The sequence below is a fragment of the Peromyscus leucopus genome, chromosome 14 (assembly GCF_004664715.2).
Source record: "Peromyscus leucopus breed LL Stock chromosome 14, UCI_PerLeu_2.1, whole genome shotgun sequence".
NCBI classification, from domain to species: domain Eukaryota; kingdom Metazoa; phylum Chordata; class Mammalia; order Rodentia; family Cricetidae; genus Peromyscus; species Peromyscus leucopus.
Window position 1 is genome coordinate 55,409,609 of NC_051075.1, and position 16,510 is coordinate 55,426,118.

The following is a 16,510-nucleotide window of genomic DNA, read 5'->3' on the forward strand; positions in this document are numbered from 1 at the left end:
GAAGGGTGCTAATACAGGAAGATTCCAGGTTACAAATATTCTGGATACAGCTCATTTGTTGTTTTTTTTTTTTTTTTTTTTTTTTTTTTGTTTTTTCGAGACAGGGTTTCTCTGTGTAGCTTTGCGCCTTTCCTGGGACTCACTTGGTAGCCCAGGCTGGCCTCGAACTCACAGAGATCCGACTGGCTCTGCTCCGAGTGCTGGATTAAAGCGTGCGCACCACCCCGGCTTCATTTGTTGTTTTTAATATCCTTGTTTGAGATGTCTTTAGGAAAAACCTGCATTATCTCTGCAGGCAATTCTATCTTGACTGTCCATCAACAAGAAAAACAAATTAGGTTGCAGAGAAAGGGTCATTTTTTGCCTTCTCATGTCCCTTAATTTTCCCTGTCTTCTATCCTGTCTCATCAATGAGACCGCAAAAGACTCCCAGGGCAGAAAGGACCCTTTAGAAGTCAGCTACTTCTGTATAGAACAAAAAAAAAAAAAAAAAAAAAAAAAAAAACACGAAGATGGACAGCTCAGAGCTAGGATGCAACCTTGACGTTAAGAGCTTTTTGAACACTCCCTTTCCAAGCCCTCCATGCTCCATTCATTCATTGTTCTGTTTGGCCATTCATTCAATAAATACTGTTTTGCTAGCCATCCTATCAGGTATCACAATGATAGGAAGGAAGAGCAAGGTCTCTACCCTCAGTCAAACTTTCAGGGTGTTTGTGTGTGTGTGTGTGTGTGTGTGTGTGTGTGTGTGTGTGTGTTCTGTGTGTGTGTGTGTGTGTGTGTGTTTGTGTGTGTTATGTGTGTGTGTGTGTGTGTGTGTGTGTGTGTGTGTGTGTGTGTGTGTGTTTGTGTGTGTGTGTGCTGGTGTACATATGTATGGAGGCCAGAGGATAACTTCAGGTGTCATCTTCAGGAACACTCTCCACCTCCTTTAAGGTAGGGTCTTTCTTTTTGTTTGTTTTTGTTGTTTGTTTTGTTTTTTCGAGACAGGGTTTCTCTGTGTAGCCCTGGCTGTCCTGGAACAGACTCTGTAGACCAGGCTAGCTTCAAACTTGGAAATCTGTCTGCCTCTGCACCCCAAGTGCTGGGATTAAAGGTGTGTGCCACCATGCCCAGCAAAAGATCACCAATTAGGCTAGGCGAGCTGGTCATTGAACCTGATGAGTCCTCCTGTCTATACATTCCCAGCTTCCCAGTGCTGGCATTACAAGGGTTCACCCTTGTGCTGGGTATTCTGAGAGAATTCTGAAGAAAGAAGTCAGTTTGTCACACTTGCCAGTAAACTGAGACATCTCCCTAGCCTTTTATTTATTTATTTATTTGTTTGTTTATAAAAAATACTGTGTTACACAGCCCAATCAGGCCTTGAATTCACTTGATAATCCAAGATTTTTGTAGTCAAAGATGACCTTGAACTCCTGACCCTCCTGCCTCCCCATCTGCTGGAATTACAGGGATACAACACCATGTCTGTCTTCAGGCTTGATTTGCAAGGGATGGACGGGCCATTTCCCATTCCATTCTCCCTACTCTAATATAATACAGCCAAGGAAAGAGACGACTGTTCTCCCTGGATTTCTGACCCCACTCTCAGTACAATTTTTTTTTTTTTTTAAATCTCTCAAAGCAGGACAAGCATCGCTGTGCCTTCTTCTGGTCTCCACAAGGGCATCATTATCAGGAGGATTGTTCTATGTAAAGGAATGATTGCATGTAAATATGAGGCTTTAGGAAGAATAAAGGGTTCCTGATTACACACCTAGAGTGTGCCCACTGAGCAAGCAGTAGAGTGATTTTAATCCGTATCTTATAAAGCATTGACAATAGGAATTCTGAGGTCAGAGATGAGCTCTGGGGACGAGCCAGAGCTTGCCTCAATGCCAAGTCCCTGCTTTTGTGTTTCTTTGCTCTAGAAGCACCTCCGAGCTTCTGATCCAACCACCACACCCCCAGCTGCCAGCCTGAGCTTCCTGCGGGCACTCAGCCAGCTAAATGCTGCAACCATCTGAGTTCAGCTTCAGGAAGTGGACTTTTGCTCCTGGCTCCAGGGATTCTGAGGAGCGAGTTTTGAAACCATATTCAAATTGGATGAAGCAGAGGAGAGATTTATTATTGGCTCATCTCACCAGACTGGATCCAGGTGCCCTTATAATGACACTGGGAATACGTTCCCACCCTTGGCTTGGCATATGTTTGGGGTGCTTTCTCTTCTTGCTATGATAAAAAAAAAAAAAAAAAAAAAAAAAAAAAAAAAAAAAAAAAAAAAAAAAACCTGACCAAAACCAACTTGGGGAGGAAAAGGTTTATTTCATCTTCACACTTTTAGGTACCAGTCCATCTCTGAAGGAAGTCAGGAGAGGAACTCGAGGCAGGAAACTGATGTAGGCCGCAAATGGGAGCGAAAGAGAGCCCACGGAAGAACACCACTTACTGGCTTGCTCTCCGTGGCTCGCTCAGCTTGCTTCTTACACAGCTCAGGAGTGCTTGCGCAGAAGCGGCACTCCCCACAGCAGGCGGGGATGTCTTCATCAATCATTAGTCAAGGAAATGTCCCACAAGGCAGTCTGTCCTAACAGGCCAGCCTGACAGAGAACCGCAACGGAGGTTCTCTCTTCCCAGGTGACTCCAGTTTATGTTAAAAACTAACCAGCACAGGCCCCCTTTCTGCTTCCTTTCACCTTATAATGGCATGACTCCTGGAAAGTCTGTTTCCTTAGCACGACCTTGAGACTTGAAAGCCGCCAGAGGCTGCAGTTTCTAGCTCAAGGTCAGAGCACTTGTCTAACCTGTGGAGACGCTGGGTTCCACCTCAGCACCACAAAACTAAACAGAGCAAAGCAAAACAGGCAAACAACTTGCCTTTCTGTGCTAAGACCAGACCTGGAGTGAACAGGCACGGTACCCCACATGCAGCACCACACTGGCAAGGTCCTGACTGTCCTTGAGGCCTCGGCTCCCCTCAGTCCCCACTGCCTGATGTGGCCTACTTGAACTGCTGTTATTCATCCATCAGTCTGTTTGGAGCTGGTCCGGCACTTTGACTCCACAGTCCTGTGGCTCAGCAGCTCCACTCAAGCCTGTGGTCCAGGCTTCATCTCATGATGCTACAGCATCACTGTGTACCTCCAGCATCTCTACAGCCTCAGCATCTTTTCTCACCACTGCAGTGAGTCTCTGCATCTTTCCCTCTGCCTCTTTGAACTCATTGAAATCTGTCATGGCCTGTTTAACTCTTTTGTAGTCATTCTGTAGTCTCTCTCTCTCTCTCTCTCTCTCTCTCTCTCTCTCTCTCTCTCTCTCTCGTGTGTGTGTGTGTGTGTGTGTGTGTGTGTGTGTGTGTGTGCAGTTACCATTAAATGTGTGATCTGAACACCAATATTAGTAATCAAGATCAGAACAGAACTTGTGTGGTGATATTTTAATTGTGCTGAAATGTGATTTTATTCGTATGTTAATAAATAAAGTTTGCCTGGAGAGCAGAGGTCATTATCGAGCCAGGAACAGAAGTCAGGTGGTGGTATCCCACGTCCTTAATCTGATCACATGGCAGGCAGAGTTTCTGTGTGGTCAAGGACACAGCCAAGCGTGGTGACACAAATCTTTAATCCTAGTACCACCATAGAGACCTGGAGGTCTGTATAGACAGGCAGTGATGAGGAAGTCATGTGCTTGGGTTTAGAGCCAATGAGAAGGTGGAACAGAAAGGCAATAAAAAGACAAGTCAGACTGGAAGAAACGCTCTCTCAGGGGAAGGACGGAAGTGAGTGGTAAGCTAAAGGCTCTGATCTCTTGAACTTTTACCTCTGTATTTGGCTCTGTGTTTTATTTAATAAGACTGTTTAGAAATTCGTCTACAAACTTGTGTTTGCCAGTACCCAGCTATCAAGGGAAATTAAGACCACGTGGTTGATGGAAGCCAATAAAACCATTGTAGCTTATGAGTTTATTGTTATTCAATAAACTCTGACATTGTGGAAAGACACAACATGTCCACCTACGTTTCCGGAACAGAATGTTCACAGCATCAGTCTGAGTCTTGTACCTATGTCTAAACCACCAGTTTGAGGTCAGTGGTTTCCAAATCAGAAGGGATGAGAGAGTTGCAATGTCACAAAAAAGAATGCTGGATGGGTACAAACAACAGATAGCCCTTAATATTGACCATGTTGGAGGTGGGCAGATGGTAAGAGGCAGGAACTAGGGAAGCCTAGGAGACCTCAGCACTTTTCATTGCTGTTACAGACAGCACTAGTTATAGACTGGTTCTTGCCCAGTTCTTGAAAATCTATTCCAAGCTTGCGGTATGGTGGTTATCTGCATTCATTTCATTTCCTAAAGTAACCAATACCATCTTCATCTTTATCAAATCATTATCATAAAGCAATTAATAGAAATCTGCTGTGGGTGTGACTGTATAAGAAAGGCAGAAACACTGGCAGGATTGCCGAGAGTTCACTCTGTGAAAATTACCCTGATAGGGGCTCCATTAGGAGGACTCGTTACTTTAGTAGAGGACCCAGGTTCAGTTCCCAGGGCCTCCATGACAACCCACAACTCTCCGAAACTTCAGTCCCAGGGAATTCTCCACCCTCTTCTGACCCATGAGGGAACAAAGAATGTATGTGCTGTGCTACACATACACACATGCAGTCATACACATAAAAACAAACAAATCTTTTAAAACAGCATTCATGGTGACATAGGACTTGTACACAGCCATACTGGTTCTAAGAATGCCATATGTTGTCAATTTAAAGTGCCATAGAGGTGGGCATGTGGCTCTCTGGTAGAGCAGGCATTTAGCATGCCTAAGGCCCTGGGTTCAATTCCCAACATACAAAAACTTTCCTTTAAGCTAAAATGAAAAAAAAAAAAATGAATTGTAGTCTATGTGAAGGAAATCTCAATAGGGTATCCTAAAAATGTCTTAAAATAAAAACAACAAGAAACCATGCTTCTCTCTGCTTCCAGGTCCACGGAGAGGTGAGCTAGCCATCTCGTGCTTCTGTGACCAACCTTGAGCCACGCCAGCTACCACACCATCCCTCACAAGAGGGACTGTACGCACAATGAGATGAAACAAATCTTTCCTCCCTTGGAAAAAAGGAAAGCCACAAGGAAGGAATGTTCCTCCTAGGCAATGTGCTGTGTGTGTGTATTTCCTGGGATGGTGGAATTTGCCTGTAAGAGAAGCCTAGCTAGCCAGGCCTGTAATCTCAGAAATAGGGAGGTGGAGGCAGATCCCTCAGGAGTTCAAGGGATCCTCAGGGCCAGCCTGAGCAACACGAGACTCTAGCTCAAAAAGTAAAGGAATAGAGTGATAAAAACAGCCAGGAAGTATAGTTTAAAGCAAAGGTGCTGTTTCTCTGAACCTTATTATAGAACCTTTCGAAGATATTCCCTCCTCTCCCTCGGGTGCTACCCTGACTTGGTAACAGTACATTCTGGACAAGATAATCTAACTTCCTTTGAAATCATCTTGTTGGGATTTTTCTCCCTCCTTCAGGACATTCCTTTCTCCTCCTCCTTCTCCTCCTCCCTTCTTCTTCTTGAATTGCCCCATACCCAGTCATTTCTGGCCTCTAGTGTCTGGAGGAACCTTGCTGACCTGTCTTGAAGAGTGTTATTCTCTTGTTTATGCTCCCAGGATGCCCCAAATCCCTCAGCAAAGGTTTTCTCAGTTGGTTTTCTAGAAAACACAGGAATTAGATGAGGGAGTGAGAGTACCACAGGAAAGTCCAGAAGGCTTAACAATGAAAGACACTTTCTTGCATCGGCTTTAAGACCTTGATGGTGGACTAGGCTCGGCTCAGCAGGTGAAGTTATTTACTGCCAACTCTGAGTTCATTTTCCAGGACACACATGGGTAGAGAGAACTGACTCCCACATTTTGTTATCTGAACTCCACAAACATTCCATGGCACACACAGACACACACAGACACACACACACACACAGACACACACACACACACACACTTTCCCCTTTCTTTTTTTAATATTCATTTCTTTTGCTGGGCAGTGGTGGCACGTGCCTTTAATTCCAGCACTTGGGAGGCAGAGCCAGGCAAATCTTTGTGAGTTCGAGTCCAGCCTGGTCTACAAAGTGAGATCCAGGACAGGCTCCAAAGCTATACAGAGAAACCCTGTACCATCTTCAGATATCAGTATATATATCTTTTATGTATACGAGTGACCTGTCTTCATACACACTAGAAGAAGGAATCAGTTCCCATTACAGAAGGTTGTGAGCTACCATGTGGTTGCTGGGAATTGAACTCAGGACTTCTAGAAGAGCAGCCAGTGCTCTTAACTGCTGAGCCATCTCTCCAGACCTCACAAACACTTTTCTTTTTTCTTTTTCTTTTCTTTCTTTCTTTCTTTTTTTTTTTTTTTTTTTTTTTTTTTTTTTTTTTTTTTTTTTTGGTTTTCTGAAACAGGGTTTCTCTGTGTAGCTGTGCGCCTTTCCTGGAACTCACTTGGTAGTCCAGGCTGGCTTCGAACTCACAGAGATCCGCCTGCTCTGTCTCCCGAGTGCTGAGATTAAAGGTGTGCACCACCACCGCCCGGCTCCCTCAAACACTTTTCAAAAGCCCCTGAGCTTTTAATATTTCCAGTATGCTACATTTTTATATCATTAACAGCTTCTAAAGTGCGTGTGTTGGCTTCAAGAACACAGTTTCATGTTACCCAACCACCCTTTCCCACGCTGACCACTCTGTGTTTCCCCCTAGTACCTCTCGTTCTTGCTTCTCTGGTTAGGAGTCATTATTAAAGGTGAGTTGAGGATTGCTCAGGGACAGAACAGGGGGATGGTTGACTCACTCATGGCTCAGGGAAGGAAACCTGTTCTCTCTAAGAGGTGTGGCAGGTAAATGGTGAGGCTCACATGAACCGAAGGCATTTGGCTACCACAGGAAAACCACGGAGGAAAGCCAACACCTGGAAGTGGGCCCGGCATCTGTTGTGCGCTGTTTCCCAGAAAGACATGAGCAAGAGCCTATCCCTAGTCAGGACACCAAGCACCAGCCACGTGAGCGAACACTGTCAAGTCTAACTTAGTGAACAGTGAGTTTACTGGGGTATCACACAGAAGCATCAGGTGACTCAAGGGAGCTGAATCACAGAAAGCCCAGCACAGCACAGGTGACAGCCCAGAGACGCTGCCCCCACACAACTCGAAGGCAGTATCACTGGACAGCGCCCCCTTTACCAGCCATTCACCTTATAGAACCTTCAGGGAGGAGTCTTGCGAAGCTGGTAAATTTCTCAGTTCCCTGAGCTTTGTAAGTTTTGCTAGCTTCCTGAGAGGTGTGAGCCTCCTGCCTGTCTCCAGTGGGGACTGTTCCAATAAGGAGGGAATGCTTACAGGATGGGCACTCACTGACAGGTGGAGAGGAACGCTGTAATTGAATGATGTCTGCAGTGTGCATTAAACACGCATGCCAGCTTGGCTGTACTCTGTGTGTGTGTGTGTGTATGTGTGTGTGTGGTCATATTTATTTGTGCTGAAACGTGATTTTATTTGTATGTTAATAAATAAAGTTACCCTGGGGGTCAGAGCTAATAGCAAGCCATTTAGCAGAAGTTTGGCAGTGGTAGCACACGCCCTTAATCCCGATCACATGACAGGCAGAGTCTGTGTGTTCAAGGATATAGCCAGCTTGGAGACACATGCCTTTAATCTCAATACCAACCATAGAGACCTGGAGGTCTGTATAGACAGGCAGTGACGAGGAGGTATGTGGCTGGGTTTATAACCAATGAGAAGGGAGAACAGACAGTCAATAAAAAGACAAACACACAGGAAGTAGGTCTCTTTCGGAGGGGAAGGATGACAGCGAGGGGGTAAGAAGATGATCTTGGTCTTAGCTCTTGGTTGCTGCTCTGACCTCTTGGGCTTTTAACTCTGCATTTGGCTCTGTGTTTCTTATTTAATAAAACCGTTCAGAATTACATCTACGTATGTTTGTGTGTATATGAAATTGGGACTGAAACCACACAACTATTATAATCATTCCACAGAATCCTTTTGTGTTTTTAATGAGACAGGATGTAATGTAGCCCAGGCTGCTCTCAAACTCACTATGTAGTCAAGGATGACCCTGGGCAGCTCATTCTCCTATCTCTACCTTCCAAATGCTGGGATTACAAGCATAGGCCACCATTCTCAGTGCTAAGGATAGAACTCAGGCTCTGTGTATGCTAAGGGGAAAAAAACTACTGAGCTCTATCCCTAGTTCATCAAAATCTTTTTAATAATATTATTGAGGTCTAATGAGGGGCTGGAGTGATGGCTCAGCAGTTAAGCAGTCTAACGAATCTTAAGTAAACTGAAAATATTCAAATGCATAATTTGATGAATTTTGATATATGTATACTACTTGTGTCCAAGGTGGGTATTATTATGCCTAGGTGGTTACGTGTGTCCAGGGATGGTGTTAGTGGTGCATGTCTATGTACTCACATGTGAGTATGGATATCCCAGCGTGCCCATGTGTCAATGTGCACTTGTGCGGAGGCCGGAGAAGGATGTTTCTCCTCTTCCTCTCTCCTCATTCCTCTGAGATAGGTTATCTCACTGAACCTGAAGCTTGCCCTTTGGGCTAGGCTAGGTAGCCTGTCAGCTCCTGGGCCAGGCTGTCTCCATGCCTCAAAGCTGGAATTACAGATATGGAGGACATGCTTGACTTGTATGGGGGGATGAGGACTTGGACTCAAGTCCTCAGGCTTATACAGCAAGTGCTCTCATCTCCAAAGTCATATCGCAGACCCCTGGGTGTATCTCAGTCCAGTGCAAGTTGACCGTCCAAATTCACCACCACACATTCGGTTGTCATGTGCTCATGTGGGATTGTTTCCTTTTTTTGCTCTGAGACAGTCTCACTATGTAGCTCAGGTTAGCCTAGAACTCAAAATCCTCCTGCCTCAGCCTCCCGAGCACTGGGATTATCAACATAAATGACTATGCCTGACCTAAGGTGGAATTATTTCTCTGTCTCTCTCCCTTTTTAAGACAGGGTTTCTCAGTGTAGTCCAGGCTGTCCTGAAACCCACAAAACCTTGAGGTTCTGTTGTGGATAATTGGCTTTCCACTTTTAAGTACTCCCCAGGTTTTAATGATGCAACTATTTATAATTGCAATTAAAACCTAATAACAGAGGAACTACAAGCTTGCTTTAATAACTAAAACAATTAACTACACACAACATATTAATGAAGTACAAAAACCACATAATCATTTTAATAGACACAAAAAAGCATTTAGCAAAAATCTAACTTTTTTTTTTTTAATGATAAAACATTAGACACACTAGGAAAAGCCAGAGTTTCATCAACCCCGTAAAGGGCATTTATAAAACACATAGAGCTGGACTTAATCTAGTGGTGAAAGTCTGGATTTTTTTTTCCAAGATCACAGACATGATAGGAAGGTCACCTGTCAGTCACCACCTGTATTCTACATTTGTGCTGCAGCTTCCAGGAAGGGCAATTAAAAAGAAAGGTTAACGAAAGGGCTTCCGGGCATGGTGGTGAATGCCTGTAATTCCCCACTGAGGCTGAGGCGGAAGGTTGTGAATTCAGAACAGCCTGGGCTGTAGAATAAGACTCTCTCAACAAAACAAAAGAAACAAACAAAATCCCCACAACAACAACAACAACAACAAAACAAACAAACAAAAAACCCGGACAGACAGACAGCACAGTGAGATGCTGCCTCAAATGCGTGAGGATGGCTAAAATAAAGAGATAGACAGTAATAAGTCTGTACATTGTTGGTGGGAATATAAAATGCAGCAGCAACTTTGGGAATAGTTGTCCAACTCCTTAAAAGGTGAAACAGAGCCATCATATAATCCTGTTATTTGTGTGTACAAAGTTTGGGTAAAACTGACCTAAAATTAAGTTGTGGAGATGGTTTATACTCTAAGTATACTAAAAAACCACTGCATTCTATAGTATGTGTTTTATGGTATACTAAGTTTTTTTTTAAGTTTCTATGTCCCACCCAGGAGAAATTAAACATGTCAACACAAAATCATGTATACTAATATTCATAATCATTCACAATAGTTAATGTGGAGATACAGCCCAAATATCTATCAACTGATGGATGGATTTTAAAAAGGGTTGATGTTGATAAAACAGAATATTATTCAGCAATAAAAAGGAATGAGATACTGATACATGATACAGGATACAAGAAACTCCAAAGCACTGGGCTAAGGAAAAGACAAACACAAAGAAATGCACATGCTTCTAAAAATGGCCAAGGCAGAAGGCACAGGAGTGATGTCATTGACCTGGGTGAGGATAGAGTATGAGGTGGATACAAAGGAAGAGAGGTAGGCCAGGAAATGACTGTTCGTGTATACAAAGTTTGGGTAAAACTGTCCTAAAATTAAGATGTGGGGATGGTTGGGAAACTCTAAGTATACTGAAGAAAACAAAACAAAACAAAACACTGCATTCTATACTATGTGTTTTATGGTATATTAAGTTCTTTTTAAAATTTTCTTCTTTATTTTTATTGAATCAGTGTTTTTGCCTTCATGTATGTCTGCTTACCGTGTATGTGCCAGGTCCTTGTGGAGGTCAGAAGAGGACATCAGATCCTCTGGAACAAGAGTTACAGAAGTCTGCGAGCCACTGTGTGAGTGCTCAGAATCGAACCCAGGTCCTCTGCTAGAGCACCCAGTGCGCTTTTTTTTTTTTTTTTTTTTTGGTTTTTCTATTTTTCTAGACAGGGTTTCTCTGTGTAGTTTTGGTGCCTGTCCTGGATCTCGCTCTGTAGACCAGGCTGGCCTCGAACTCACAGAGATCCGCCTGCCTCTGCCTCCCAAGTGCTGGGATTAAAGGCGTGAGCCACCACTGCCTCCCCCGCCCAGGGCTGAGCACCCAGTGCTCTTAACCACTGAAGCCCCTCTGGAAAGTTCTCAATTAAAAAAAAACAAACCCTAAAATACCATATTTTAAAACACACACACACACACACACGCACGCACGCACGCACATACACACACACACACACACAGACTTTGTTTTTAACCTTTAAAAAACCCACCACTTTTTTGTTTGTCTTGAGATTTGTAGCTAGAGTTTTCCTGCCTTGCCCACAGTCAGGACAAATCTTTATCACCTGCCAGTCCCACCGCTGCTCAGACCCAACCAAGTAAACACAGAGACTTATATTGCTTACAAACTGTATGGCCGTGGCAGGCTTCTTGCTAACTGTTCTTATAGCTTAAATTAACCATTTCCATAAATCTATACCTTGCCACGTGGCTGGTGGCTTACTGGCGTCTTCACATGCTGCTGGTCATGGCGGCTGGCAGTGTCTCTCTGCCTCAGCCTTCCACTTCCCAGAATTCTCCTCTCTCCTTGTCCCACCTACTTGCTGCCTGGCCACTGGCCAATCAGTGTTTTATTTATTGACCAGTCAGAGCAATTTGACATATAGACCGTCCCACAGCAGAGATTGAGTCTCTTTGTAGCCTAGGGTGGCCTTGCAGAGGAGGGTGAGCTTGAATTGCTGCTCTGCCTGTGTCCATCTCCTGAGTGCTGAGATTATAAGTATAGTCTACCATGCCCACTTAGGGACTAGTTTTTGTTTGTTTGCATTTATTGCATCTGTAATTACATCTGTAATCCCAGCACTAGGGAAGTTGAGGCAGAGGTTCACAGACAGTCATTGCTACATGGGAAATCTTGATGGAGCCAATGAGGGAAGGAGAAAGGAAATGAGAGAACCATGATATTCCTTTAAGAACTGTTAGTTTATTCACTTAAAAAAGATTTTTATTTTTACCTCTGTGTGTGTGCGCGTGCGTGCGTGCGTGCGTGCGTGTGTGTGTGTGTGTGTGTGTTGTTTGCACATGTGTGCTGATGGAGGCCAGAAAGGGCGTTGGATTCTCTAGAGCTGGACTTAGACAGGTTGTTTGCTGCCTGATATGGGTATGGGAATTGAACTTGGGTCCTCTGCAAGAGTAGCAAGCACTTTTAACCTCTTTATTCACTTTCTGTATGTGTGACCTTAATAATGAGGAAACTGGGTCTCTTAAAGGATTAATAAGTGACACAGATTCAGACTAGTGGTCAGTGGAGGAAAAAAAAAATCAGAACCCAAATCTGTGGTAGGTACTCTGGGTATTCGTTCCTTGAACTATGTAATACAATAAATTATTTTCAGAGAACCCAAGTCAGCTGAAAACATCTAACCTTTACACAGTTCAACCCGGAGAATGTGGTTCGAATGTGAAGGACAATTAAGGATCTCCTCTCTAGACCTGGGGGTAGCCCACCCACAGGAAAAGCTTGAATCTATAGCCCACATGCTGCTCTTCCATGGTCCTGGTGGAGAGGAAGAAAGGCAGGGACCAGATCCCCAAGCTATTGACATCACCCTTCCCTGGTGGGCAAATGTGTGCAGAGATCAGGACCCGCCTCAGCCTATAAGAAGAGAAGGAATGGGGCTGAGACCTGAAGTGATTAGGATGACCTGAAGTGATGGGGAAGGATGCATTTCCTCCCACCTACTCTTCTGTCCTCCTCCACATCCCTTTTTAGGGATCAGAGTCTCAGATATTTCAAGTTGGCCTCAGACTGCTAAGTGGATGGAGATGGCCTTGAACGCCTGACCATCCTGCCTTCCCAGGATGGGGATTGCGGGCTCCCACAACTATGACTGGTTTACGCAGTGCCAAGGTCAAACCCAGGGCTTCACTTATGCTCTACAGACTAAGCTACGACCCCCGCTCTCCACTCTACTCCACTTCTCTTTCTCTCTTCTTCTTCTTCTTCTTTTTTTTTCTTTCTTCGAGACAGGGTTTTTCTGTGTAACAGTCCTGGCTGTCCTAGAACTCACTCTGTAGACCAGACTGGCCTCGAACTCACAGAGATCCACCTGCCTCTGCCTCCCAAGTGCTGAGATCAAAGGCGTGCGCCACCACACCTATCTTATTTTTTCCCTTTCTCTTTCCTCTTCTTCCTCCCTTTCTTCCCCCTCCCCCTTTAAGATAGGCTCTCATACCTCGATTTGGGGGATGTGGGGATGCGGGGTGGCTTGGGAAAGAGGGCTGGGGGGTGGAAGGAGGGAGGAGGGGGGAATCTGTGGATAGTATGTGGAGTGAGTAGAAAATTTCTTAATAAAGAAAAATGAAAGAAAAAAAAAAAGATAGGCTCTCATGTAGTCCACACTGGCCTGGAACGTCCGATCCCCCCTGCCTCTGCCTCCCAAGCACTGGAGATACAATGCAAGCTTGCCTGCCCATTTTTAAAAAACAGAGGTAAAGTCTCCCTGTAATGCCCAGCCTGACTTTGAGCTTATGGACTAAAGCTACCCCCTCCTTCAGTCATTGAGGAGTAGGGGGGGGGGCGTAGGGGTGCACATGGCTTTGGGAAGGCTTTCTCCTTTAGAGAACAAAGTTTGGGGAAGGTGTGACTGACACTGCTTTCCTAGTTAACACCGGCTTCTCCTCCCTTCCCCTCCCCTTCTGTTTGGGTACAGGGAGGAAACCCTTGATCTCAGAGCAGAGTCTTGCCAGCCATGATTCATAACTGGGCTAAGGTAATAACAGAAATCCAATTCACCTTCGCCACACCTTCACCTTTCCAACCTTCCTGGGGTGGTGTCAGCGACCCAGATCTTCTGCGGGGCCTCTAGGAGAGATTTGTCTTCACGGACGAAGACTGAGTCCCTGACATTCTGGCGCCTCCCCTTCTTACTTGATGCTGTGACTGTGAGGACAAGATGTCTGGGGTCTCGGGAGCTTTACTGAGACCACGAGACAACAAGCAGGATCATAAATCAACATGTTGAATGCCAACTGATGGAAAGAGCCTGGGTCCTCAGGGATGTAGCTGAAGTAAGCTCTGGTCTCCACCCTCTTCCGTCCTTCCTAAGGAAACAACTTGTCCTGGGGATTTAATTCACCATTTAGGTTCTCTCTCTCTCTCTCTCTCTCTCTCTCTCTCTCTCTCTCTCTCTCTCTCTCTCTCTCTGAGACAGGGTTTCTCTGTGTAGCCTTGGTTGTCCTAGAACTCCCTCTGTAGACCAGGCTGGCCTCGACCTCACAGAGCTCCACCTGCCTCTGCCTCCTGAGCGCTGGGATTAAAAGTGTGAGCCACCACTGCCCAGCTAGGTTGTCCCTGGTTCTCTCTCAAATACATCTAAATTCATACAGGTGTATGCCACGTTCAGGGTGAGTCTCAAGGGATCCGAGAGCTGCTACCCCTGAACTGAGGAAGCCGGAGCCGGAACGCTGTCCCACTGCTGGGTGGTGCGGCTCTTCCAGCCTCACCTCTACGTCTCTCTGAGAATTGCATCAGTCCTCAGCCCTCTCTCTGCTTCCACTGACTCAGCTCTCCCACGGCAGAGCCCGCTCTGCCGTTCCTGTGTCCTCCTCAGCTAGGTCTACAACATCTGCAGGAGCCTCATTCCAGAGCCGAGGAAAGAGAACATGTGGATCCAGCTTTGAGTCATCTACGCCCAGACCCAGTGAACAGGGCCATGGGAGCAAAGGTAACGCGCTTACACACGGCTGTGGAAGGCCCACCCCAGGAGTGTGTAAAGATTTTTAAGTTCTTATTTAGTTTGTTTGAACTCACACTCTCGAGCTTCAGCCTCCCTTGTGTGGGGATGACAGGTGAGCCCCACCACCTCTAGCCTAGGCATTTCTTTTTGTTTGGTTGGCTCGGTTTATTGGAGACAGGGTTTCTCTGTGCAGTCCTGGCTGCCCTGGAAGTCTCAGTGTAGACCAGGCTGGCCTCGAGAGGCTTGTGTGTGTGCCAAGCCACCACCGGATTCTAGCCTAGGAATTTCTTAAGAGAAAGGCAGGCATGGAGTAAAAAGACCTCCCCACGTGTCCATTGTTCTCCGTTGAATGAGGCAGAAGGGGTAAGTGTGTTAGGGAGGGATGGGAGAAGACTCCAGCAGACAGAAAAGACGGACAGACTAAGAACAAGCTTAGATGGGACATGCCTCAGTTAACATGTCAGTTTCTCCCTTTCTTTTTTGTTGTTTTGTTTTCTTTAAGAGACGGGGTTTCTCTGTGTAGTTTTGGTGCCTGTCCTGGATCCCGCTCTGTAGACCAGGCTGGCCTCGAACTCACAGAGATCCTCCTGCCTCTGCCTCCCGAGTGCTGGGATTAAAGGCGTGCCGCCGCCGCCGCGCCGCCGCCGCCGCCGCCGCCGCCGCCGCCACCACCACCACCACCTGGCCCTTGAAACAGGATTTCATTGTACCCCAGGCTGGATATTGCTATGTAGCCACGGATGACCCCCCTCCCCGCCCCCAACATCTGATCCACCTCAAGTGTCTTCCTCTCCACCCTCTCCCTGCCCCCCACTCCCCTCCCCCCTTGCGTGTGTCCACTATCTGGGCTTCATTTCCAGGCCCTTATAAAGATTTGATCAAGGAATGAGGAAGAACGATTATAAAAGAGGAAGGAAAGGAATGGGTCCAGAATAGAAAACGTTGTCACCAGGAAACAGAGGACCGGGTCTCTCCACCTCCAACGGTCCTCTGCTCCCAACAGAGGGTGAAAATCAGGTCACCTGGTTATTTTAGTCTCCCATCACAAAGAGACCGACTGTTTGTGTGTTTCCAGGCACTTCATGGCGACAACCTTTCTCTCTAGAAAGTTCACCGAAGCAGATTGGGATCAGCCTTAAGAGCGGTTCCTGCAGGCACCCGAACACTACACTGGAGGACAGGGTGGCAGCTTCCTTCAGAGGCCCTTTGAAGGGCGTCCTGCCAGGAGAGAAGAGAAGAGCATCACCTCCAGCACCATCCTGCGTTGTGTCCGCCCCCCCCACCCCCGTCCCCGTCTCCCCCACCCCCCGCCTGCGGGCGAAGCAGGAGGAGGATGCCCACAGGGAAGGAAGTCAGGGAAGCCAGATAGCAGAGGAGCAGGCGTGGTTTCTGGGAACAGAGCCTGGCCAGCATCCCTCCCTCCTCCTCCTCGGCATTCCTGCAGGTTGACGTCTGAGCCTCTGCTCCTGGACAGGCTCAGCAAACACTTCAGTCACAGATTGAGGACCCCGCACGGTGCTCTTAAGAGGTCCATGCAATGGGCAGGCTTCTGGGAACCCGGTGCCTGTGGTGTGACACCTTGCACAGCCTTGGTGCAGTGGGAAGGGGCTTGGACCTGCCTAGGCTCAGTGAGCTGGGCTCTGTTGACTCCCCATGGGAGACCTCGATTTGGGAGATGTGGGCATGCGGAGTGGCTTGGGAGGGTGGGCTGGGGAATGGGAAGAGGGAGGAGGGGGGCCTGTGGAGAGCATGAGGAGTGAGTAGAAAATTTCTTAATAAAGAAAAATAAAATAAAATAAAAATATAAATAAACACAGCTTATATCCCTGAAGAAAAAAAAAAGATCCATGCAAGAGGAAGGAACCTGGGCACCTCTGCTGTGCCTTTATTCCACGGAACTGTTACTGATGGATTTGTTCTATGCTGGAAAGAATGAGGAAGGAAAATGTTCTGACCACTGGACCAGTTAGGGACTGGA

The 16,510-nt window shown here is 46.2% G+C and overlaps 1 long non-coding RNA gene across 4 annotated transcripts; it reads left to right on the forward strand.

Annotated features, from left to right (window-relative positions):
- The first annotated feature begins 13,474 nt into the window (after positions 1-13,474).
- On the forward strand, positions 13,475-15,798 carry LOC119089065. Of its 4 annotated transcripts, XR_005092914.1 has the most exons (4): positions 13,475-13,566; positions 13,663-13,864; positions 14,183-14,520; positions 15,608-15,798. It is a non-coding gene; the product is annotated as an uncharacterized LOC119089065 (long non-coding RNA). The 4 variants fall into 4 exon arrangements; XR_005092916.1 differs by lacking the exon at positions 13,663-13,864 and having other exon boundaries at positions 13,548-13,566; positions 14,375-14,520; XR_005092913.1 differs by lacking the exon at positions 13,475-13,566 and having other exon boundaries at positions 13,573-13,864.
- Positions 15,799-16,510: the final 712 nt, after the last annotated feature.